Below are 10,104 nucleotides of genomic sequence, written 5' to 3' on the forward strand. Positions count from 1 at the left end.
ATGCTAAAAGAAATATTGAAAGGGCTATTCTAAATAGAAAAGCAGCAGGATGCTACAGAAATGAGAAACTCACAACTGGAAAGCTGATAACTCATGAATTACAAATAAAGTAAACATGAAATTATAAAAGAAGACATACAAATCACTGAGAGTGGGAGAGGGAGGCAGGGAAATATAGAATATCTTATTCTTTCATTTTTAAATTTTTTTAACAGTAGGATGGGTTTGAGAGCATGTTACTATCAGTTTAATAAAAACAGTTATAGTAATGGGTTAATAGATTTACAAAAAAGGGTAACCACAAGCCAAAAATTTACAAAGGAGTCACAAAAATTAAATAAAATCCATGAAAATACAAAGGAAAATTACCAAAGCACAATAGGAAGAAGAAAGGAACAAAGAGGACATACCAATTCAACTGCAAAGATAAGTTCAAAATGGCAATAAACACACATCTATCATTAATTACTGTAAATGTTAATGGACTAAATGCTCCAGTCAAAAGACATAGAGTGGCAGACTGGATAATAAAGCAAGAACCTTCAATATGCTGCATACAAGAGACCCACTTTAGGGAGAAGGACACATATAGATTGAGAGTGAAAGGATGGAAAAGGATATTCCATGCAAATGGAAAAGCCAAAAAAGCAGGTGTTGCAGTACTGATTTCAGGCAAAATAGACTTTAAAACAAAGGCCATAAAGAAAGATAAAGAAGGACATTTTATAATGATTAAAGGAGTGATACAAGATGAGGATATTACACTCGTTAATATATATGCACCCAATATAGGAGCACCTAAGTACATACAAGAATTACTAACAGAGATAAAGGGGGATATTGATGGGAATACAATCATAGTTGGAGATTTTAACACTACATTAACATCACTAGACAGATCTTCCAGACAGAAAATAAACAAGGCAACAGAGAAATTAAATACTACAATAGTAAAACTAGATTTGGTGGATATTTTCAGAACATTACACCCCCCAAAAATAGGATATACATTCTTTTCAAGTGCACATGGAACATTTTCCAGGATCGATCATGTACTTGGGCACAAAAGAAACCTCAACAATTTTAAGAAGATAGAAATTATCTCAAGCGTCTTTACTGACCACAATGCCATGAAACTGGAAATCAACAACAGAGAAACAAAGGAGAAAAAAAGGAAAGCATGGAGATTAAACAATATGTTATTGAAAAAACAATGGATCAATGAGGAAATCAAAGCTGAAATTAAAAAATACCTTGATACAAATGATAATGAAAGCACAACCACTCAAAACCTATGGGACACAGCAAAGGCAGTGCTAAGAGGGAAGTTTATAGCGATACAGGCCTTCCTCAAAAAAGAAGAACAATCTCAAATAAACAATTTAACCCACCACCTGAATGAATTAGAAAAAGAAGAACAAAAAGCCCCAAAAAGCAGTAGAAGTAAGGAAATAATAAAGATCAGAGGGGAATTAAATACAATAGAGATTAACAAGACCATAGAAAAAATCAACCAAACCAAAAGCTGGTTTTTTGAAAAAGTAAATAAAATCGACAAACCTCTGGCCGAACTCACAAAGAAGAAAAAAGAGAGAGCACAAATCAGCAAAATAAGAAAGGAAAATGGAGAAATTACAACAAACAAAATAGAAATACAGAATATCATACGAGAATATTATGAAAAACTGTATGGAACCAAACTGGATAACCTAGAGGAGATGGACAAGTTTCTAGAAACATACTGTCCACCAAAACTGAATCAAGAAGAATCTGAACACTTGAACAATCCGATCACTAGAAAGGAAATAGAAATAGCAATTAAAAACCTCCCTACAAATAAAAGTCCAGGACCGGACGGCTTCACCGGGGAATTCTACCAAACATACACAGAACTCATACCAGTCCTTCTCAAACTCTTCCAGACGATTGAAAAGGAGGGAATACTCCCAAACTCATTCTATGAAGCCACCATCACCCTAATACCAAAACCAGGCAAAGACACTACAAAAAAAGAGAATTATAGGCCAATATCACTGATGAACATAGATGCCAAAATCCTCACCAAAATTTTAGCAAATAGAATCCAACAACACATAAAAAAGATTATACATCATGACCAAGTGGGGTTCATCCCAGGGACACAAGGCTGGTTCAACATATGCAAATCAATCAGTGTAATACATCACATCAACAAGAGAAAGGACAAAAACCACACGATCATCTCAATTGATGCAGAAATAGCATTTGATAAAATTCAACACCCATTTATGATAAAAACTCTCGCCAAAGTGGGTATAGAGGGAACATATCTCAACATAATAAAAGCTATATATGACAAACCTACAGCCAGCATAGTACTCAACGGTGAAAAACTCAAAAGCTTCCCACTAAAATCTGGGACAAGACAAGGATGCCCACTTTCACCACTCCTATTCAACATAGTCCTGGAAGTCCTAGCCACAGCAGTCAGGCAAGAGAAAGAAATAAAAGGGATCCAAATTGGAAAAGAAGAGGTAAAAGTGTCATTATATGCTGATGACATGTTACTATATATAGAAAACCCTAAAAGGTCCACACAAAAGCTACTAGAGCTGATTGAAGAATTTAGCAAGGTAGCAGGTTACAAAATTAACGTTCAAAAATCAGTTGCATTTCTTTACACTAACGATAAATCAACAGAAGAAGAAAGTAAAGAAACAATCCCCTTTAAAATAGCACCCAATGTAATAAAATATCCGGGAATAAATCTAACCAAGGAGGTGAAAGAATTATACACAGAAAACTATAAACCATTGATGAAGGAAATTAAAGAAGACTTTAAAAAATGGAAAGATATTCCATGCTCTTGGATTGGAAGAATCAATATTGTTAAAATGGTCACACTCCCCAAGGCAATCTACAGATTTAATGCAATCCCTATCCAATTACCCAGGACATATTTCACAGAACTAGAACAAATCATAATAAAATTCATATGGAACCATCAAAGACCTAGAATTGCCAAAGCATTACTGAAGAGAAAGAAAGAGGCTGGAGGAATAACTCTCCCAGACTTCAGACAATACTATAGAGCTACAGTCATCAAGACAGCATGGTATTGGTACCAAAACAGACATATAGACCAACGGAACAGAATAGAGAGCCCAGAAATGAACCCACAAACTTTTGGTCAACTCATCTTTGACAAAGGAGGCAAGAATATACAATGGAATAAAGACAGTCTCTTCAGCAAATAGTGTTGGGAAAACTGGACAGCAGCATGTAAAACAATGAAGCTAGAACACTCCCTTACACCATATACAAAAATCAACTCAAAATGGATTAAAGACTTAAACATAAGACAAGATACAATAAACCTCCTAGAGGAAAACATAGGCAAAACATTATCTGACATACATTTAAAAAATTTTCTCCTAGAAGAAATAAAAGCAAGAATAAACAAATGGGACCTAATGAAACTTACAAGCTTCTGCACAGCAAAGGAAACCAGAAGTAAAACAAGAAGAAAACCTACGGAATGGGAGAAAATTTTTGCAAGTGAAACTGACAAGGCTTGAGCTCCAGAATATATAAGCAGCTCATACGACTCAATAAGAAAAAAATAAACAACCCGTTCCAAAAATGGGCAGAAGACATAAATAAGCAATTCTCCAAGGAAGACATACAAATGATCAAAAAGCACATGAAAAAATGCTCAATATCACTAATTATCAGAGAAATGCAAATCAAAACTACAATGAGGTATCACCTCACACCAGTCAGAATGGCCGTCATTCAAAAATCCACAAATGACAAATGCTGGAGAGGCTGTGGAGAAAGGGGAACCCTTCTACACTGCTGGTGGGAATGCAGTTTGGTGCAGCCACTATGGAAAACAGTGTGGAGATTCCTCAAAAGACTAGGAATAGACTTACCATATGACCCAGGAATCCCACTCCTGGGCTTGTATCCAGAAGGAAATCTACTTCAGGATGACACCTGCACCCCAATGTTCATAGCAGCACTATTTACAATAGCCAAAACATGGAAACAGCCTAAATGTCCATCAACAGAGACTGGATAAAGAAGAAGTGGTATATTTATACAATGGAATACTACTCAGACATAAAAACTGACAACATAATGCCATTTGCAGCAACATGGATTGTCCTCGAGAATGTCATTCTAAGTGAAGTAAGCCAGAAAGAGAAAGAAAAATACCATATGAGATCGCTCATATGTGGAATCTAAAATCAAAAACAAAAACAAACAAACAAAAACAAAGCGTAAATAAGGACAGAAATAGACTCACAGACAGAGAATACAGACTTGTGGTTACCGGGGGGTGGAGGGTGGGAAGGGATAGACTGGGATTTCAAAATTGTAGAATAGATAAACAAGATTACACTGTATAGCACAGGGAAATATACACAAAATGTTATGATAACTCACAGAGAGAAAAATGTGACAATGAGTGTGTATATGTCCATGAATGACTGAAAAATTGTGCTGAACACTGGAATTTGACACATTGTAAAATGATTATAAATCAATAAAAAAATGTTTAAAAAAACATAGAAAAAAAAATTTGAAGAAAATGTTGGTTTTGCAGTGGCCAGATATATTGGTGTTAATCGTTCTGCCTCCTTGAAATATTTACGAACTTTCATTTCCACCATCCCCAGAAACATGACATGATTTTCTGTTTCTGTTTTGGCTCGGGTCAGGAGGTTGGTGAGAGGAAGCTGTTGTAAGAGTGGATGGGGTTGAATAGTGGACCCCGAAATATGTCTGCGTGCTACCCCCAGATCCTATGACCTTGACCTTAAATGGAGAGACTTTGCAATGTGCACACATACCTTGTTTTATTGTGCTTTGCTTTATTCTGCTTCACAGATACCGCATGTTTTACAAACTGAAAGTTTGTGGCAACCTGACTAGAGGAAGTCTATCAGCACCACTTTTCAAATAGTATTTGCTCACTTTGTGTCTCTGTTACATTTGGGTAATTCTTGAGATATTTCAAGCTTTTTCTTTATTATTATATGTGTTATGGCGATCTGGGATCAGTGATGTTTGACATTACTATTGTGATTATTTGAGGGCACCGCAAAACCTCCGTCATATTAGATGGCTGACAATTGTTAAATATTATGTGTTCTCATTGCTCCATCAAGGGCTATTCCCCTGTTTCTCTCCATTTCATCAGGGCAACCTGTTTCCTGAGAACAAAAATACTGAAATCAGTCCCATTTATAACCATCATTGGCCTGTAAGTTTTCAAGTGATAGTAAGAGTTGCAAGTCTCTCATTTTAAACCAAAACCTAGAAATAATGAAGCTTAGTGAGTAAGGCATGTGGAAAGTTGAAATAGGCCAAAAGCAAGGCTTATTGCGACAAAGAAAGAATTTTTTTTGGAAAGGAGAAATTTTGGAAGGAAAATTAAAGTGCTACTCTAGTGAACATAGGAAGGATAAGAAAAATAAGAACCTTATTGCTGATATGATGAAAGTATTTTGCGGTCTAGATGGAAGGTCAAAACAGCCACAACATTCCATTAAGCCAGAGCCTAGTCCAGAACAAGGCCTTAACTGTTTTCAATTCTATGTAGGCTGAGAGAGGTGAGGAAGCTGCAGAAGTAAATTTTGAGACTAGCAGTGGTTGATTCATGGGGTTGAAAGAATCAAGTGTCTTCACAACATGAAACTTCAAGATGAAGCAGAAAGTGCTGGTGGAGAAGCTGCAGCAAGTTATCCAGAAGGCTTAGCGAAGATAATTCATGAAGGTGTCTGTAATCAACAGCAGATTTTCAATGCAGGTGAATCAGCCCTCTGTTGGAAGAAGATGCCATCGGGGATTTTCATAGCTAAAGGGGAGATGTCAATGTCTGGCTCAAAAGTTCAGAGGACAGGCTGACTCTCCTTTAGGGGTTAATGCAGCTGGTGACTTGAAATTGAAGCCAATGCTCATTTCTCAAGGCTCAAATCCTAGAGGCCTTAAGAATTATGCTAAATCTACTCTGTCAGAGCTCTATAAGTGGGACAACAAAACCTAGATGACACAGCAAATCTGCCTACAACATGGATATTGAATATTTTCAGCCCACTGTTGAGACCTGCTGCTCATTAAAAAAAAAGTTTATTTCAAATATACTGCTTCTAGGTAATGTACGTGGTCACTCAAGAGCTGTAATGGAAAGGTCTAATGAGGTTAATGTTGTTTTCATGTCCGCTACCCCAATACCCATTCCATAGCTCAGGGACCAAAAAGTAATTTCAACTTTCAAGTCTTATCATTTAAGGCATGCTTTTGTATGGCTGTAGCTGCCATAGGTAGTGATTCCTGTGATGGATGTGGGCAAAGTCAGCTGAAACGTTTCTGGACAGGATTCACCATTCTAGATTCCATTAAGATGATTCATGTTTCATGGGAAGAGGTCAAAATATCAGCATTAAAAGGAGTATGGAAGAAGTGATTCCTGCTCTCAAGGATGATGTTGAAGAGTTCAAGAATTCAGTGGAGGAAGAAATTGCAGATGAGGCAGGAACAGCAGGAGAACTAGAATCAGATGTGGAGCCTGACTATGTGACTAAGTTGCTGCAATTTCATGATAGAAGTAACAGGTGAGGAGTTGCTTCTTATGGATGAGCAAAGTGATTCCTTCTGATGGAAGCGACTCCTGGTACAAATGCTGTGAAGATAGTTAAGTAAAAACATAGGATTTAGAGTATGACATAAACTTAGTTGACAAAGTGACAACAGGGTTTGAGAAGACTGACTCCAATTTTGAAAGAAGTTCTTGTGGGCATAAAATAGCATCAAACAGCATTGCATGCTATAGCGATATCATTCGTGAAAGGTAGAGTCAATTGATGTGGCAAACTTCAATGCTGTCTCATTTAAGAAATGGCTACAGCCCCCTTAGTCTTAAGCACCACCACTCTGATCGGTTGCTAGTTATAAACATTGAGGCAAGACTCTCCACCAGCAAAAATTGTGACTCACTGAAGTCTCATAGGATGATTAGCATTTCAGGGCAAAAATTATGTTTTAAACTAGTGGATGCCCATTGTTTTTTGGCAGAAAGCTTCTGCACCCTTAAGAAACTAAAATGGAGTAATTTTATATGCACTGAGAAACCCCATAAGTTTCTGTGACTCATTTTATTGTGATGTTTGCTTTGTTGTGGTAGTCCAGAACCAAATCTACAATATCTTCAAAGTATGCCTGTAATTAGTTCAGAATACTAAGATAAATTCATAATAATTTAAGATTGGCTCAAAATCCAATGACAGGTGTCCTTATGAGAAGGAAGATGGAGGAGGATGAGAGATGCACAAAAGGAAATATGACATGAAGACAGGCACAGAGATTGGAGAGAGCTACAGGCAAGGAACACAAGCATTGTCAGCAGCCACCAGAAGCTAAGAGAGTGGTATGGAATGAACACTTTCCCAAACACTCAAGGAGGTCTGGACACTGACAACACTTTGATTTCAGACCTCTGTCCTCCAGAACTGTGGAAAAATAAATTTCTGTTGTTGTCAGCTATCAGATTTGAGGTATTATGATACAGCAGCTCTAAGGACCCCATATGGAGTGCTTCTACTTGGCTTTTCCCACTGTGACAGCCCTAATCCCACAGGCCAGTTGATGCAATTAGCGGGTTGTGCCCTCGACAAAGTGAATGTATTCAAGTATACATTTAGGGACTGAGAACATCATCATTGTTTCAAGATGCTGTTGTCATTTTGGGAAGGATTTGAGGGAATCATTAACGTGTACACTTACGGTGATGGTACAAGTTTCTTTCTCTGACAGACCCAGTCCCTTCATTAGTCAGTGGATCAGGACAATCCTCAGGTCCCAAAACTTCTCAAGTGAATATGATTTTAAGGAAACAATCATCCTCTAACTCTGAGACCTATCTTTCAACCCTTCTGATAGTATAGACACAGCAATTCCTTCTTGGTCGTCTATCTATTCTGTTTCTAGGGCTGCCTGCTCTATCACCATATCCACAGCTCTTCATGGGTTAAGCCTGCCTGGCTGCCACCCCAACCTTATTGTTCACCGTGATCACTGTGACCACCTGACTTCTGATTATTGATGGCTCCTACTGGTCTCTGTTACTTTTGTATTTGATTTTAATTAGCATAATGAGCTAAGTTTTATAATTACCAACAATCCTGCCCCTCAGAGGACAACCATCCTGAACATCCTATAGCTTCAATAAAGACTCATTTCCTAGATTTTACTGACATACAAAGCATATCTATCTTTATATGTCTACTACCCTAAGCCTTTGGGTTCCTTCTTCCACTGTTTGCCATGACATTTCCAACACATCAGTTTTACTTCCTGAGGACCATCATTGTTGCCAAGTTTCTACAGACATCATGGTAGTCTGTTCCCACCATCTCCTGGAGTCTGAATGCAGGTAGTAATTATACTGTGTCCTGAGAGAGTGCTTGAAAATTTTAAAAATGCTCCCTTATACACCTTTATGTTGACTTTCCTCAAGTCTGTCCCTGAGTGTACAATTCCATATAATCTCCCAGTTCCTGCTAGTAAATTTTGGATGGGTTCTTCAGTTCTTTTGAGTTATACTGTCTTTCCTTCCTTAGTAGGTCCAGCTTATAGCTGACTGTATTGCAGTGTGACTTTACTCTTGTTACTGGCTTGTGTTCAAGAGGGGAGATAAGAGCAGCTCCTGAGAAGGACACACGATGTCCTGTGGGGTAGAGGACGCTCTGTCATCCTCCCACAATGGCGAGGTGCTATCATCCCTTCACAGAGAGGAGTGGGACACTTCTGAGGACTCGAAGGGCTCAGGGGCATCTAGGAATTCAAGATTCTCACTAACTGTTTATCAGATGCCTTGCCATTCTGCCTACCACAAGTAGGGTCCTGATCTTGGAAACATTTCAGACTAGGTCTGACTTTAAGTAGAACAGGAAATGTCTTATTTTAAAATAAAAGAAAAAACTTTTTTGGTGAGGAAATTCTGCAAAGGACGAGAATCTCTTTATATGCTGCCAAGCAGGTCTTCTGCCTTTCTTACTCACCACTCACGTAATACGGTGGTTTAAAGGCTTCACTCTATCATTATATTTTTTCCAAAGTACTAATTCTCTAGAGCAAAACTTTATCTCCATTTTCCTCATCATTTTTCCATATAATAAAAAGCTACTGTGTCACAATAACTAGTACCTGTTCTTCCAACACTATAAGGTCCCAGTTCACCATGAGTAATATCATTAGAAATTTCACGGTTACCAGAGTCCTGGGTTTATCTTAATACAGTAGAGTATTAGGTGTTTCATTGTTTTATCTATTCCATTTTTATTTCAGCATTTGTTAAAAAATCTTACTTCTGTGATTGTAAAATATATACGTATGTATGTGTATATTATATGAAATTAAAATTTAAAAAGATTTTATATTTTGTTAAGAGTAGTGAAGAAAGGGAAGTATGATAATTTCCAAATGAAAATATATCAACCACTCTAGAGAGCTTGTACACATAACCTCGACGTTTGTGATGCTCTAGACCTCCCTCCAACTGACACTTATCCACTATATTAATATTCTTCGGCCTTGTTTATTTAAAGTGCTATGTATGCACTTTGTTCTTCATGAATTATAATGCATCTGTTATTGGTGTAAAGCCGACCATCCTGAACCTTACTCCTTTATGTTACCTCATTTTATAATAATGAAAAATTTAACGCCTCTCTTGCCTTTGGTATAAAATGACCAAAGTTTCAACTATAATTTTAAACAGTACTTTAGAAAAGAACACTATCTTATTGCCAGAATAAATGATTTAGCATTGTGGTAAATTACTGCTTTGATTATGTGATTTAGATCTGAAAACCAACATTAGTGTTTACAGTTTTGAAAAAATTATACATTAAAGCATTATAATTTTTTAATTATTTCAAAACCTCATAAAATTAAAAAAATCTTTTTTTCCTATATCTTTTCATAGTTAGTTGCCCATCTAAGAATAAGTTTATATTTAACTTGCTCTTAATTGTGCCATTATTACTGTCAAAACCAGAAAATTGCAGAAATGATTTATATTTGTTCTAAGATAGAGCTGTAATTTTGGTTTTCTTA

The sequence above is a fragment of the Camelus bactrianus genome, chromosome 2 (genome assembly GCF_048773025.1).
Source record: "Camelus bactrianus isolate YW-2024 breed Bactrian camel chromosome 2, ASM4877302v1, whole genome shotgun sequence".
NCBI lineage: Eukaryota > Metazoa > Chordata > Mammalia > Artiodactyla > Camelidae > Camelus > Camelus bactrianus.